Genomic DNA, 16099 nt, shown 5'->3' with positions numbered 1-16099 from the left:
CAGGCTGGCTGTGAAATGCTTTCCATTTTTGGTCCAATCTTTCCTGTTTTTAAGCAAAGAGAAGTTTAAAGGTGACATGACTGAGCAGTTTAGGAGAGTCCTGGGATCTCTGGGCTGTGATGCCCCTTCCCAAAGTGAGAGACTGATTCCTTTGCCGATCCCAGTGGGCTGCTAATGGGCACCTGGAAGGTAAAACTATACATGTCCCCAAAGCAGGAGAAAGCCCCTTTCCTTAGGGGTTTGCCCCAGAGCTGGTCCATATAATGAGTAAATGGGGGCTGGAGAGCATTGCAGTCACTCCAGAGCTGGTTTGGTCCTCATGTGAAGCAGCCTCAAAGCTGGCTCAGACCCCTGTGGCCCATCAGCATGGTCACGGCAGCACAAGAGCAGTGCCAAGGGGGACAAGCCAGAACATGTACTAGATGCCCCTGAAAGCAAGGTGAAAAAGCAGCCTGAGCCACAATAATGCTATCACTGGTGTCGCAATGAGGAGGGGAAAAAAACCCATCCTTTAATCCAGGGATGTGAAAGGGAAAACAATGCTCCATCTGACAGCAGAGTTCAGGGTTAACAGACCATCTCCGGGTCCTTACCGTGGGCTTCCTCCCACTCCAGGATAGTGGTTTCCACTGACGTATCTCCCCCGAGGACAAGAAGGCATTTCCGAACACTTTCATTCTCAGTAGCTGCTTCTAAGCCCCAAGGGGTCCCTGGCAGAGGGGCTCGGGGGAACTGGAGGATCTCAGGGGACCCCAGAAAAACTCCTCTGGCTGTTGTTGTAGCAAGAAAAAAGCTTTCTGAAAAGCTGATGCCCACAGTTCTGGAGAAAGGTGGGAGAGCTGGTCTCCAGCCCCCTCATACAGCACCTCTGCCCCTATAATCAGTGTGCTCTGTGTGCACATGCATGACTCTGCTGCCCTCCTGCATCACAGGCTGGGGAAAAAAAAATTCATCAGCTCTGGGGATGATACGAGCTGCCTGGTCCCAATTGGCTGCAAAAATCTCTCCCCCAAATCCTCATCCCTTTCCGATCTTTCCCACAGTGACTTTTCTTGCTGCCCAGCTGAGCCATGGGGACCCACAGGGGACCGGTGAGGCATCCTGTGAGCAGGTGGCATCGCAAAGCTGCACATGGCCGCCTCTCTGCACACTCCTGCTGCACCGGGGCCTTGCACTGCCAGAGGGACATGTTGCTTTCCTTGCTAAGCTTCAGTCCCAGTTGGTTTTTTTGTGCTCCCAGTGCCAAGCAAGAGCTGTGTTTACTGGAGGTGCTGGTGACATGGGACTCTCCCCCAGCCCATCGCTCACCCCATGCTGCCTGTTTTTTTTGGAAGGGGGGTTTATTGCCCTTAATCTTTGAGCTAAAAACCACCCAGCCCCACTGGCAAAAATAATAATAAAATAAATAAAAATCCCCACTTTTCTCTACTTTGCCTCTGGGATTTTGCATTAGCCCAGACCATCTTTATGGCTCTCATAGCACGAGGGACCTGCAGGCTGGCAGCTCCTGCCTGGCTCGGACGAGCTGTGACTGAGGAGGTTGTTTTCTTCCTGAGGCTTCCAGCCTGGATGCGTGCCCAAAGGGACTCTGCTGCTGTTAGTTTTTCCTTTCACCACAGTCCTCCCCAGCCTTGGGCTCTGCCTGCCTGCCTGCCTGCCTGATGTTTTTTTCTTTGAATAAAAGCTGTGATTTTGGGCAGGGACGGACATGCTCCCAGCCGGGATCTCATGGGTCAGCAGCCCTGCTGCTGTCACCTATAGGCACCTCCCTGAAATCTGGTTTGAAACAAATTGGGTTTTTGCCGTAGCCCCATTGGGGTTTGGACTTTGCCATTAACACTCCTCCCTGTGCTGTACACAGGCATGGATGTGTTTTCAAGCACTGCCACTTAGCTGGGATCTAGCACAGAGCAGACCCTGCTTGCTGTCCCTGCATCCCCAGCAAGCCTCACACACCCTCCCTGCACACAGCACCAGCTTTTGGGAGAATGCAAACCAAAAACAAACTCCAAAACCACCAATTCTAGGGAGGACTCCTGCATTATTGAGGATTTGCTGCGAGGCTGCAAGTGATGCAAGCTGCCAACCTGCCTCCAGGTCTCCAGCTGATGCCAGCTTCACCCCCCCAAGGTGAGCATCGGCCAGGTATACGGATGCAGCTCACACCCAAGGGAGAAGGCAAAGGAAAAGCACTGGGGAAAATGTCTTTTATTGCAAAAGGAGCAAATCGAAGAACGTCTCATACCCCAAGCCGAGCCGCACGTGTTGGCCAGTGCTAGTGATGCCCGGATGGCACGAGGCAGGCTGCGGTTTGTACAATAACAGATGGAAAGGGCAGGAAAAACATTGAGAGCTCAGTGTTTGCAGGGTTTCTCATGGGATTGCATCTGGGCTGAGCATGGGTCCGGCATGAGTCTGCCACTCAGGGAGATGGAGCTGTGTTTTGAGTAGGGTTGGGTACTGGTGAGGGTCTTTCTCAAAGCCCATCTCCTGCACTGGGCTTTGCAGGAGGCAGAAAAGGAGATGAGCTAAACCTGGGGGTTGCGATGGGGTCCAGGAGTAGAAATTTAGGTGTTTGAGGCAAAATTGGAAGTGCTTGAGGAAGTCCATCCAGTTTGATGGACTCTTTGGAGCATCCCTTGAGGTCTGAATCTGCCCTGCATAATTCAGTGTTTCAGCCTCAAAACAAGATGCAGAGGAGCCCTGTAGGTCCCTGCCCAGTGGGAGCACAAGCGTGTCCTAAAGCATGCTTCTTGTGGCGTTTAGCTACAAAGGGCTCAGGTTTGCTCCCTGGCACCAGTGCAAATAGCAGTTGTTTTACAAGTTACAGACACCCTCTAGCAAGGAGTTAATCCTGGAGCCCCAGCATTACTCATCAGGGCACTGGCAGGATTTGGCCCTTGGACTGGAGGGTGGAGGTGAAGGCAAGGAGCTCCTGGACATGAGTCTGACCACTGCTTGTGAAGAGGACGGGGTGTGGAGAAGGTTTCTCCAGCCCCAGAAATGCATAAAGGCCATGCTTTTGAGGGGCTCCAGCTCTTCCCTTTCAGTCCTGGCTTGTGAAATGACTTGTCCTCCCTTGGCGTGGGAGTCATTTGGTGGAGGAGACATTGCTACATGGCTCAGCTGCCAGTGAAGATGTGGGATCTAGGGCACAGGACTTCATGGGAAGGATCCCAGCATGACTGGGGGATGTTATGTGTCTTCTCCTCCCTGTCTCCGCTGTGCCATTCGCTGCATCCCTCACTAGTAAGGGGTGAAGCTGTGTGAAGAGAAACCCAGCGTTCCCATTAGTATCCCTTTATTATGAAAATGATGGGAGCAACCAGAGGAGTGCCTTCAATCCCCTCCCAGTGGTTTCAGGCACTGTCAGGAAGGTCATGGAGGAAATTCCCTGTTAGACACATGGTCCTCCTTCCTCTCCCCTCAAAAGAAAGGATTTTATTATCAAAGTTTTTTCTTTTTATTTGACTGTATGAATAAATGAGTAAGATTATAGAGTGCCTTTATTTTTCTAAATGCTGTAGTTAGGGCATAAGTGGCTATTCAATGCTCCAGCTAGGAGAACAGTAAAGATGTTGGGAGGATGTAAGGGATGATGCTGAAGAGCGGGTCTATGCAGGTGGCTCTCTGTGGGTCCAAGCCTTCCCTGCATGTCAGGGACAGGATCAACAGGGCTGCTGACCCATGAGATCCCGGCTGGGAGCATGTCCATCCCTGCCCAAAATCACAGCTTTTATTCAAAGAAAAAAACATCAGGCAGGCAGGCAGGCAGGCAGAGCCCAAGGCTGGGGAGGACTGTGGTGAAAGGAAAAACTAACAGCAGCAGAGTCCCTTTGGGCACGCATCCAGGCTGGAAGCCTCAGGAAGAAAACAACCTCCTCAGTCACAGCTCGTCCGAGCCAGGCAGGAGCTGCCAGCCTGCAGGTCCCTCGTGCTATGAGAGCCATAAAGATGGTCTGGGCTAATGCAAAATCCCAGAGGCAAAGTAGAGAAAAGTGGGGATTTTTATTTATTTTATTATTATTTTTGCCAGTGGGGCTGGGTGGTTTTTAGCTCAAAGATTAAGGGCAATAAACCCCCCTTCCAAAAAAAACAGGCAGCATGGGGTGAGCGATGGGCTGGGGGAGAGTCCCATGTCACCAGCACCTCCAGTAAACACAGCTCTTGCTTGGCACTGGGAGCACAAAAAAACCAACTGGGACTGAAGCTTAGCAAGGAAAGCAACATGTCCCTCTGGCAGTGCAAGGCCCCGGTGCAGCAGGAGTGTGCAGAGAGGCGGCCATGTGCAGCTTTGCGATGCCACCTGCTCACAGGATGCCTCACCGGTCCCCTGTGGGTCCCCATGGCTCAGCTGGGCAGCAAGAAAAGTCACTGTGGGAAAGATCGGAAAGGGATGAGGATTTGGGGGAGAGATTTTTGCAGCCAATTGGGACCAGGCAGCTCGTATCATCCCCAGAGCTGATGAATTTTTTTTTCCCCAGCCTGTGATGCAGGAGGGCAGCAGAGTCATGCATGTGCACACAGAGCACACTGATTATAGGGGCAGAGGTGCTGTATGAGGGGGCTGGAGACCAGCTCTCCCACCTTTCTCCAGAACTGTGGGCATCAGCTTTTCAGAAAGCTTTTTTCTTGCTACAACAACAGCCAGAGGAGTTTTTCTGGGGTCCCCTGAGATCCTCCAGTTCCCCCGAGCCCCTCTGCCAGGGACCCCTTGGGGCTTAGAAGCAGCTACTGAGAATGAAAGTGTTCGGAAATGCCTTCTTGTCCTCGGGGGAGATACGTCAGTGGAAACCACTATCCTGGAGTGGGAGGAAGCCCACGGTAAGGACCCGGAGATGGTCTGTTAACCCTGAACTCTGCTGTCAGATGGAGCATTGTTTTCCCTTTCACATCCCTGGATTAAAGGATGGGTTTTTTTCCCCTCCTCATTGCGACACCAGTGATAGCATTATTGTGGCTCAGGCTGCTTTTTCACCTTGCTTTCAGGGGCATCTAGTACATGTTCTGGCTTGTCCCCCTTGGCACTGCTCTTGTGCTGCCGTGACCATGCTGATGGGCCACAGGGGTCTGAGCCAGCTTTGAGGCTGCTTCACATGAGGACCAAACCAGCTCTGGAGTGACTGCAATGCTCTCCAGCCCCCATTTACTCATTATATGGACCAGCTCTGGGGCAAACCCCTAAGGAAAGGGGCTTTCTCCTGCTTTGGGGACATGTATAGTTTTACCTTCCAGGTGCCCATTAGCAGCCCACTGGGATCGGCAAAGGAATCAGTCTCTCACTTTGGGAAGGGGCATCACAGCCCAGAGATCCCAGGACTCTCCTAAACTGCTCAGTCATGTCACCTTTAAACTTCTCTTTGCTTAAAAACAGGAAAGATTGGACCAAAAATGGAAAGCATTTCACAGCCAGCCTGCTTCCCCCAAGCCTGCAGGTGCTGCTGAGATGCCTTCACCCAGAAGAAGTAAGCTCCATGGGCAGAAGGATGCTGGCTCATGGACAGGAATCTCCACCAACACAGCTGGTGGCATGGGAGGACATTTTCCATGGAAAAACTGAGGCAGAAGGGCACTCAGGCTGGTTTGTTATTTGTCCGAGCTCTGTCAGGAGGATGATGGCCAAGTCCTCTCTTGGGATCCGATGGATCGCATGCTTTGGATCTAAATGTGGTCCAAAACACACATGGATCTTATTAGGTCCTAACCCATGCATGCTAGGTTTTGATTTTGACTGCCAGTGAGCTTTCACCACATGGCGGAATCCACACCACAGACATGGTTCTCAATAATTTTTTCCAATAAAAGGGGGAAAATGGTTGCCACAGTGTTAGCAAGTGCTATAGCGTCTTTATGCTTGCTCAGATAACTCAGGCCACAGGAAAGGCAAACTCCCCTGGCTCCTGCATCAGCACCCATCTGACGTGCAGGCTGAAAATTGGGTGTCCTCTTCTTCAGGATAATCACAGACTGCTTTTTGTAAAAACAGTACTCTGCTCCAACTGCTTCCTTCGCTAAGTAAATGAAAGTTATAAATATCTCAAGGGATCAGCTGTGAAACTGGATAACAAAGAAGTCCATGTAATTTCTTTTATGAATCAGAAGCGTGTGTGGCATTTCTTGCTAGGAAAAAGATTACAAGCAGAGACTGTGTTTCTATATGTTGTATTTGTCATGCTGCAATAACCAAGACATCCATCCAATATATTTTAATAAGAAGTAAGTTATTCTACAGCACTTGCCGCACAAAACAGAGGTCATAATGTTTTCTTCGAATTTCATACTAAGGTATTTCTACTTTAAAAACTATTAAAATTCCCAGGTCATTTAAATCATTGGTTAATTAATCCCTGAGACCATTGCAAGGTCAGTGAAGTCTTTTTAATTCCCTTCCTCAACCCCAGACCCAAACGAAATGTGCAATTAGAATTATTATTTGTTACAAAGTCCTAGGTAAGGCATGATTATCCCAAAGCTGATGGAGGAGCCTGTTAGGAAACCCAGAAGAAATAGGCGACTTGGTCCAGGTCGATGGGATAGTCTGTGAGCAGCACCGGAGTCTTCTCAAACAACTCCCCCTTGTAGCTGTGCCACTTGCCCACTGGCAGTGAGACATCACACTCCTGCTTGCCCATCTCCAGGATGGTTACCACCATGAGGGTGTCCCCAATGAGGGAGTCAATTCTGTGAGCGGCCTCATAGCAGGCTGTGATCCACCAGGTGGGGATCCCCACATGATGGGGAATTTGTGTGTATGAAGGAATGAATCCACAGGGTGACCTTAAACCCATCCTCCCTCAGTTTTGCAAACAAACATCTCTGTTATGTTGGGGAACTTGACAGGGTCAAAGTCAAAGTTGTTGTAGAAGTCACTTTCTAGGTCAAATAAGAATCCAAAGACCTGTTGAAGCCTTAGACTACTACAAGCTTTTCCAGGATTCCTGTGACCATCTCTTGGCTGCAGCCCCACTGCGTCCTGCTGACCGAGGGTAAGGGGATGAAAGTCAGGCCAGAGACCAAAGGAGAAGGGGGCCGGGGAAAGGGACTGGTACCTGAACAGTCAAGCTGGACATCACAAGCTGATCTGTTTTTCCATTAAATATGCACCCTGCCGGATTTCCCCACCTGTCCATGACTTCTCTGCATCGGATGCAGGCAGGGAAATGCTGCGCTGAAGTGTCCAGCCTCTGCCTGCCATTCCCCACCCCTCCACGGGATGCAGCTGGCGAGTGATGTTTTATCCCCCTGCACTTTACGCCTTCCCTGAGCTGCAGCGGGGACGTGGGGACATGGGGATGCGGGGACATGGGGATGCACACATGTTGTCTCTGGTGCTAAGCTGCTCCAGGGCAGCTCGGCAGAGCCCTTCAGCTGCTTGCCCTGCTGCCCATCCCAGAGCCGTCACCCTGGGACAGCCCCTCTTGCCTTGGCAGGAGGAAAGAGGATGCTTCCCTGCATCTGCTTCTCCGTTTTTTTTAATCCTAATTCAGTTCCTGTAACTCCCAGGACACGCATCTGGCTTATGCTAGGCAAGAGGCTACAGTGCAATGATGTCAGGGGGTGGACGATATTTAGGCACAGAGTTTGGGGATGGGGGTGTTAAGTTGTTGTAAGACCGAGACCACGTGAAAACCTTGTTTTGCTGAGAAATGCACAAGAAGACGACACATGTCCCAACTGCATCAAGCATCACCAAGCCAGCTGGCACAGTGCAGCTTGCAGCATCTGAAAGAGCATCCACTGCCAACAAAAACGACAGGTGGGGGAAACTGAGGCAGGTGGTGTGAGGCAATGCACTCTGTGCAACCGGGCTCCCGGCTTCCCTGGCTCCATCCTGGGAGTCTGTGTGATCTGATGGGCTGAAAATTTGGAGAAGCAGCCTGTATGGAGAGGAGGAAAAAGAGCCAGCTTGCTCATCTGAGCCGTGCCCAGCAATACATGCCGGGCGTATTTACCTGCACCACCTTAACATCAGTATCTAAGTATATAGAGATGATAAACTGCCCAGGGAGCCATTAAAAATACCAGAGGTCACCATGTTTGGGATCGATTGCAGCAGCCTCCCAACCACCCAAAGGAGCTGATCGGTTAGTTCTTTTTAATGGGCTCTCAGGGTGAGCGAGGCTTTGCCATGAAAAAGAGTCAGAGTGGAGAAAAGCGTTCCCAGGCAAGCCTTGGCTGGGGTGGAGGGTGAGAGAAGGAAGGTTGCTGCTGCCCCAAAGAGATGGTGATCCAGGACAGGGACAGTTTTGGGGAGCAGGTTGGGTTGCATGTGCACTTGGGGCGCTCTGCCAGCCACAAAGTGCTCAGAACTGGCAGCCTCCTCAGTGCTGGCCCGGCTCCTGACACGGCTTTGCGGCTCCAGCTCAGGTGGTTTCCAGCAAAACCCTGGTGTTTTTGCAAAACAACCTCTTCACTTTGAAGATGTTTTTATGTGCTGGATCGGTCCTCGGTTGCCGCCCTTGGAGCTTTCCTCCTTCTTCTTCCTTCTGCCTTTCACCCTCCCAGCCAGCCTGGAGACAGGAATCTCCTTTAAGATGAGCCCCACCATTTTCCAGAGTGAAAAAAAAGGAAGGGAAAGGGAAAGGGAAATTTTTTGCTTTTTTCTTTTTTTTTTGCTTTTTTCTTTTTTTTTAATATTAAACAACAGCACCTTAAAAAAACAACAACCCACATGGACATCAGGACTCCAAAATCCCTGCAAGAATAAAGGATGTGCAGGAAGTTTCCCAGATTTCTATGCACACACATGTGATTTCTCTCCCTGGCAATCACTTTGAATCCTTTGGTTTACCTTGAGGGCAGAAGATCAGTGCTAGAAAGATGGTATACAATGGAGACAGGGCTCCTGGGCCAAGCTGTCCTGTCCCTGGGGCCTTTTGCGGTTTCCTCCCTTCTTCGCAGTGGGATGCTGTGCCGTGTTGGTACCCCAGCCCTGCCCCTTGCAGAGGAGAGGTACCACGTGGGAGATGCAGTCGGTGGGCCGAGCAGGCACTGGCACATCTGGAGGCAGAGCAGGATGAGGGTAAGGGGGTCTCTGAGGCTGCAAACTCCTGCCCTTCAAGGCTTATGTCCCATGAAAGTGTTAAACATCCACTGGCCAAGCTGGCAGCCTGAGCGCTGCCCTGGGGTGATGAGAAGGAGTCCTGCCAAGGGGCGCACATCAGTGACCCAGAGCCCGGATCCAGCCTTTTCCTCGCTCCGTCCACAGGGTTATGGCATCACAGCATCCCTTCCCCCTGAACCGGTCCTCGCAAAGCCTCTCTGCTCCAGTGAATACTTAATTAACCCATGCAAAGTGCAACCCCTTCCAGGCAAGGATGGGCTGAATGCTCCCAGAGGAGTGCCCCGAAAGCCAGATGCCCCAGGGACACAGACACTGTTGTGTTATATTTGGGCTGGTTCATCAGATGCTGACCTGGTATGGGTCCGGCCCCATCATTCCCCTAGGCCTTCCTCTGAAAGGAGCAGGGATTCCTCACCCTGAGGACCTGAGCAGCCCTTAGCATGCACGGCTTAAACATTGATATACCTGGCACCGTGACATGCAGAAAATGAGCTGGGACTTTAGACCGTCTTGGAGTTAAACGAGAGCTAAGCAAGGGTTTCAAGGGATGAAACATATGTCAGCCAGCTCGAAGGGGAGCTACACGCCTAAACCCCATCGTGCACCTACCCACAGAACCTCCTCCAGACCAAATCGATCCCCAGCAACCCCGCTGATCTCTTGGCACGCGTGGCACAAGTTTGTCAGGCCTCGGTCCGGGTCCCAGCTATGTGATACCTGCATCCTCAGACTTTTGCCTTTCCAACGCGTTTACCTGCCTGCTGGTGCAGGGACAGCATCATTTGTCAAACAACCCATCAGGAAACAATTCTATTGTTAAATAAAGGGATTGTTTTCTATATTTAGATTCCTTTTATAACAGGTTATCAAACACTTAGGAATCACTATCAGGCGCTCACAGTCAGGGTATATACAACACGTTCTAGCAGAAAGTGCCATAGGAAGCAATAAGTCATGGTCATAAACAAACTATTGCTCTGTAAAACTCTGCAAGAACTGATTAACCATTTACCGAACCCTTTTCAACTGTTTCAAATGGGACCTTTTTAACAGAAAACACACCCAAAGCAGCTCCCATCAGCTCTCATTTCCCATAGCAGCCTGGCACACACAGGTGTCGTATGGGGGATTTATTGCTAAACGGGGCCCAGGGGAGGTTTGCTCACCATTTTGTCTGTGTATTTAGATGACGTGGGAAAAGAGGTATCTGCTATTGCTGCAGCCAAGGAGGGGGAGCGAGGGAGAGCCAAGGTTATCGCATGAGCTGCCACAAATTAACTACAAAGCCAACAAGGCTTAACGCAAAGGGGAAATCACTGGGGGATGGATGCAGAGGGTGCGGTGACATTGCCAAGGACTGTCTGCAGTCCATGCTGTGCAGAGAGGGGCACCGACATCCCTGGACGCAGCCAGAGTGCCTCCTGTGGAGTGATGCAGGATCCTGCTCTTCCTGAGAGCTGGAAAAAAATCAAAGCTTGTTTGCATCCCAAAGCAGGGAGGATATTAGCCATGGTGCTGCGTGCACCCCTCGCCCCAGCTCTGGGCTTTGAGCAATTCCTGATAGCTCCAGTGAGGGCAACGGTGATGGCTGGCCTCGCCGCCTCGACCCTTGGCCCTAGGGGATCTTGCTACAGCGGGTCCTTGGCTGAAACAGCAGTTTGGTTCATATTAACCACATATCGGCAGCAGAGTCCAACCTGCCAGGAAGCTTGTGGCTGTATCCTGCAGGGATGCACCAGCAGCACTGAGAGACCCACACCAGCTCATGCCCACTGGACTGCTCTGAGCAGGCTTATTTCTGGTAACCATGCTGATTTGGGGGTCTCTGTACTGCTTCCCCCCCAGCTCCTGATGCCCGGAGGGTTTTTAGCTCATCTCAGCATGAAGGTGGCTGCACCAACTCTGCTGGCTTGTGCCTGTACAAAGTGCTGCTGCAAAGCTGGTAACCCCGCGCAAGCTTGACCGTGCTATAAGCCCCCCTGAGCCATGCAAGTTCAGCTCAGGTCTGGAGCAGAAATATTATCTGGGGTTTTTCCTTATCTAGAGGATCCCAGCCCCTCACTACTGGGAATAAAGCAGAGTTTACTGCACAGGTCTTTTAGTCCTAATTGCTGTAGGAGCTGGGAGTGGAAAGTCCCGCTCCCATCCTCTTAAATGAACAAACTCCTCCTTCCCAAGCCAGAAGGAAAAAAACTATAAAATCGACTATTTCCCCATTTCAGGGCGCTCTCTGACTCCTGAGCCTGCACACAACATCCATGTGCTGCTCCAAGCTGCAAGTAGCGGCTGCATCAGCGATTCGGCACAGCATCCCACTGCATGCCAAGAGCTGCTCTGCCTGCATCCTTGGGAAGGAGCTCCATCTGCCGAGCCAGTGGCCCAGCCTGAAACCCGGGGAGTGCTGCCAGGCTGGTCCCAGGGCTGCGGGATGACCAGTCATTGGATGTCCCCTGGGCAGCACCGAGCCCATCAGACCCTGTCGGGTCACGATCAGTGCTTGTGAGGAGCTCCAGGGAGCTTTGGAGGTGCCTTTCCCTGATGAAGAAGCAAACCAGAGAGCAATAAGCAAAGCGTAGACAACAGAGAAAAAGGTCATCGTGTGCTGCAGCTGCAATCGTGCCGGGCAGGCTAGGGGACAGTGGAAATACAGGAAAAGGGGGAGGAAAAAAGGTGCTCTTATCTCAGGCTGCTCTGAATGAAGTCTGTGAGCTGGGCTCGTGCCAGGTGAAGGATTAAGCCAGAGAGGGACCTGGGTCTGAGCTGGGCTTTGCCCCACTTACACCCAGGCTCAGTCGGAGGCTCTGCTTGGAGAGGGAGCCTTTGGGAGCTGCCTGCAACAGCAGTGAGATAAAGAGGTTCAATAGCTTGAAGACCTTCACCTAGGAGGGGAAATCACTCTCGGTTGCTATTTGCTTGTGAGAATAAGCCAGAGGCCTACTGTGAGCATCCAACACTGCAGGTAGGTCCTTGAGGGATGCTTCAGGCTCCGCATGGGTTAAGCCAACTGCCCTGCCAGGGCAAGGGGTCCTGGGCAGGTTATCTCATACCTGTCCCCATGGGACTTCTTGCGGCATCGATGTACCCACAGTGGGAGATGAGCCTCTCAGGCAGGCTGAGGGCATCTGCTCTGGGCTCTCCACAGTCTCAACCTGCTGCTCACATGGGAGCAGGGCTGTGAGGACCACATATAACCCAGGCATCTCTGGAGATGCTGCTTTATCCCAAATTGGCTCCACTTCCCGGCCACAGGAGAGTTTTGGTATGTAAAAATCCCCTCTGCCTTCTCCATCCCTTCTTGAAGATACAGGATCTTTGCTGTGGTTATTTTCCTATACATTTGATGCCAAGGGCTTCTCTGCAATCAAAGGTTTCACTGCAGAAACAACCCCACGATGGCCAGACCCCTCACCTTGCCTTAGCATTTATCCACCTTCAACCAGGGCAATGAAAGCCCATCTTCAAAGAGGATGTGGATGGAGGAATGAATTGTGATTAGTGCCAGCCAGCAGACAGAGGGATGTGCTAGGGGTCTGTGCTGGTTTTGGCTGGGATAGAGTTAATTTTCTTCACAGTAGCTAGTATGGGGCTATGTTTTGGATTTGTGCTGAAAACAGTGTTGATAATACAGGGATGTTTTCATTATTGCTGAGCACTAGTCAAGGACTTTTTAGCTTCCCATGCTCTGCCAGGTGCACAAGAAGGTGGGAGGGAGCACAGCCAGGACAGCTGACCCAGACTGGCCAAAGGGCTATTCCATACCATATGACATCATGCTCAGTATATAAACTGGGGGGAGTTGGCTGGGGGGCAGTGATCGCTGCTCGGGGACGGGATGGGCATCGGTCAGCAGATGGTGAGCAATTGCATTGTGCATCACTTGTTTTGTATATTCTTTTATCATTATTATTATTTTCCCTTCCTTCTCTGTCCTATTAAATTGTCTTTATCTTAACTCTGGCATCCTCCCAGAACATGATGCGCTCCACCGCCAGGCCGGCTGCCAGCTCCTCCCAGCGCACGCGGTAGCACATCACCGTGTCTTTGGGCTTCACCGTCTGGATGAAGAAGTTCAGTGGCCCCCGCTGCGGCTCAAAATCTCACCCTCCTTGGAGCACGACTCCAGGTCGAGGTTGCCTGAGTGGAAGGCCAGCCAGAAGACCACTTCCTCATGCTGGTTCCTGACGATGAAGCCATCTGCCCAGAGGTCCATCAGCTCCATCTTGAGCTACTCCATCTTCTGCAGGGACACCGTGTAGTAGCACCAGGCCACCACCGTGGCAATGAACTGGATGAGGTCCAGCATGATGGCCTTGAGCATGGGCCTCAGCTCCTTGGAGGGCTTTTGCTTCACTGGCGTGAAGTTCTTGGGCAGGAAGGCGTACATGACACTCTCTTTTCTCTAGTGGTTTTTGCAGAGGAGTGGAAAGGAAGATGTCTTTGCAGCAAGCCTGGGGCTCTCAGGAGAAGAAAATGGACTGTTAGGAGTGTTCCCACCTCCACCACCGAGTCCCGGAGCACCCGTCTCTGAAAAAGAAGAGGATATAAATAGTCTCAGAAGAACCTCTGAATCAGGAGACTGCTTGTCATCCCTTTGCTGTCTCAATTGCAGCAGCTCCCCCTGGCCCAACGCCACCGGGCTGCGACGTGCCAGGTGCTGTAGGTCTGGAGTACCAGACACCATCTCCAATTACCCTGGGCAGACAACACGTGTGGAGAACAGCCTGAGCCCCACGTGTAGAACAACCCCAGGGCAATAAGCGCCAAATCATTGCCATAATTATTATTGGGGGGGGAGGAAGAGGTTCAGTGAGGTAGGAGCGGAGACTGGGAGGGGGCAGGAGGAGGCTGAGTGGGAGCTGGATCAGCCCACCGACAGCATCTTTAATGGACAGGGCTAATTAAGAGCCATAAAAGACACCACATAATGAATTTCCAGGCAGCCATTCCTAATTTTAATCAAACTGCCTCCCTGGCAGACTTAATTCGGCTCATCCGCAGCGCTGTTCCTTCCCCGTCCCCTGCGTGCCCTGGCTGCTCCAGCCCGGGGATGCTTCACAGCGAAGGTGGGTAAATCCCAGTTTCTCCACAGCCCCTGGATAGCCAATCAGGGCCAGGGTACCAGCGGCTTGTGGCCAGTTTTGGGGGGCACGTAGTGGGTGTGCTGTGCAGCAAAGCACAGCTGCAGGAGGTACTGCGCCAGCAGCCCTGGGCAGGCGGAGAGCAGCTTGCTCTCGCCACGCACACAGAGCCCTGCGACAGCTCTGGGCAGGAGAAAGGCTAATTTTGTTGGGAGTGAGCGGTGCAGGACCTCTGTCCGGCATGGCCCTGGGCTGCATTTCGGCTCCAGCCTGCTCCCCCTTGCATGGCCTCAGGAAAGCGGTCGGCACCAAGAGCCTAATGGCTTTTCCTTGGCCGCGAGCTGGCTGGGCTCAGCCAAGCACAGCGCCAGGGATCCAGAGGGGAAAAGTAAAGTAAGGACACGGGAGAGCGAGAAACAAACCCGGCCATGGGAGGAAGAGGAGCTGCGGATCTGCATATCAGCTGGCTGGTACCTGCCTAGCATCAGCAACCGTGGGCATGCTGCCTCCTCCCCAAGCCCTGGGGCTGCAAGCCTGCCGGATCTGGGCAAACCGGAGGAAAAAAACCTTCTTTTTGGGCACGAACAAAGCCGGTTGCAGCGATTCCCTCTAAAGGGGTTGGTTTGTTTTTAATAAAAAAGGAAGAAAAAGATCCAAAATGAAATACCGAACTTTCTCCCTGATGCAGGCGTGACAAGCCAGAGCACATTTTCCTCTGCACCTTGAACAGATCTTACTCCCCAAAAAAGGACAGGCAAAGCAGAAGGGGGTCCTGAGTATCACCTAAACCCTGCTGCTCCACTATGGGGATGCCCAGAACAACACCTGGGCACGGGCTCAATAAAACATACAGCATTTTATATTCGTCTTGAAGCACATATTGGGCCAGACGCTGCAGCTGGGGGGACCTTTTCATTGCTGGCCAGGTCATTTTAACCTTCCCCTGGGAGCCAATAACTTTCTAGGCTTCCAGTTGCTTTAAATGGGATTACGGCAGCATTAGGAAGCAATTAGCCTGAACAGGCAATAGATTTAGCTAAATGACTTGTCCCATGGCCAAGTCCCATGGAGCCCTCACTTGCCAGCAGGGACTTCCAGCACGGGATGGGGGTGGTTCCGACCACCCCAGCTGTGTCACCCAGGGCCAGATCCTTCCCCCAGGAGGGGAACAGGCCCCTCACCCACCAGCATGTGTGATGCAAGGCCAGCTGAGCCCAGCAAAAATTGGGCACTAAAGGCAGGGAGAAGACGGTGGTGGGAAGATGCTGTGTTTGGGTTAAACCTTCATCCCCTCTATTAATCCCCCTTGGCTTTAGAGTGAACTAGAAGCAGCACAGGATTGTACCAGGGACGGGGCGGGGGAAGGTTTGCAGAAGGGTCCTGGCCAAAACCAAGAGCGATGCTGCAAGTGGCAGGATGCTTCTGGAAATACAGACTGGTATGCTGAGCCCAAAGGAGCTCCCTCCCTCTCCGCACTGAGAATTTTTGGAATGCCAGCAAGAGAGATGCAAATACCTACCACTACTAGAGACAAATACCTACCACTACTTGTGTCTCATGCATGTCTTATCTTGGGACTGGGAAGCTCAGGGAAGGAGAAAAGAAAATACAGCTGCCCACTGAGCAGGGCTCGCAAATTATTTGGGAAAAGAATTTTTTTAAGTTTTCATGTTTTCTGAAAAAAGCTCTCATCTAGAGTTTTAAGCCCAAGAAATGGCTGATCCTGCTGCGGCGGGGTCAGCCACCTCCTCACCTCCATGTGAAATTGAGAGCGACACAGCAGCTCCCAGGGCTTCAGGGAGGTTCTGGATTTTCATCTCCCTTTCAGTAGGCCAGTTTATTATTGAACTACTTCGAAACCGCTCTATTTTTAGGCTGTTTCTTTCTTCCCCCCCCCCCCATGGGCTGGAGTTCATGACATACACGAAGGAGCCATCACTGCCGCTGACAGTAGCGC

Source organism: Nipponia nippon, unplaced genomic scaffold (genome assembly GCF_047370975.1).
Source record: "Nipponia nippon isolate SJK-2023a ecotype South Korea unplaced genomic scaffold, ASM4737097v1 scaffold_22, whole genome shotgun sequence".
NCBI classification, from domain to species: domain Eukaryota; kingdom Metazoa; phylum Chordata; class Aves; order Pelecaniformes; family Threskiornithidae; genus Nipponia; species Nipponia nippon.
The sequence above is the reverse complement of the archived record's forward strand: the minus strand, read 5'-3'. Positions refer to the sequence as shown.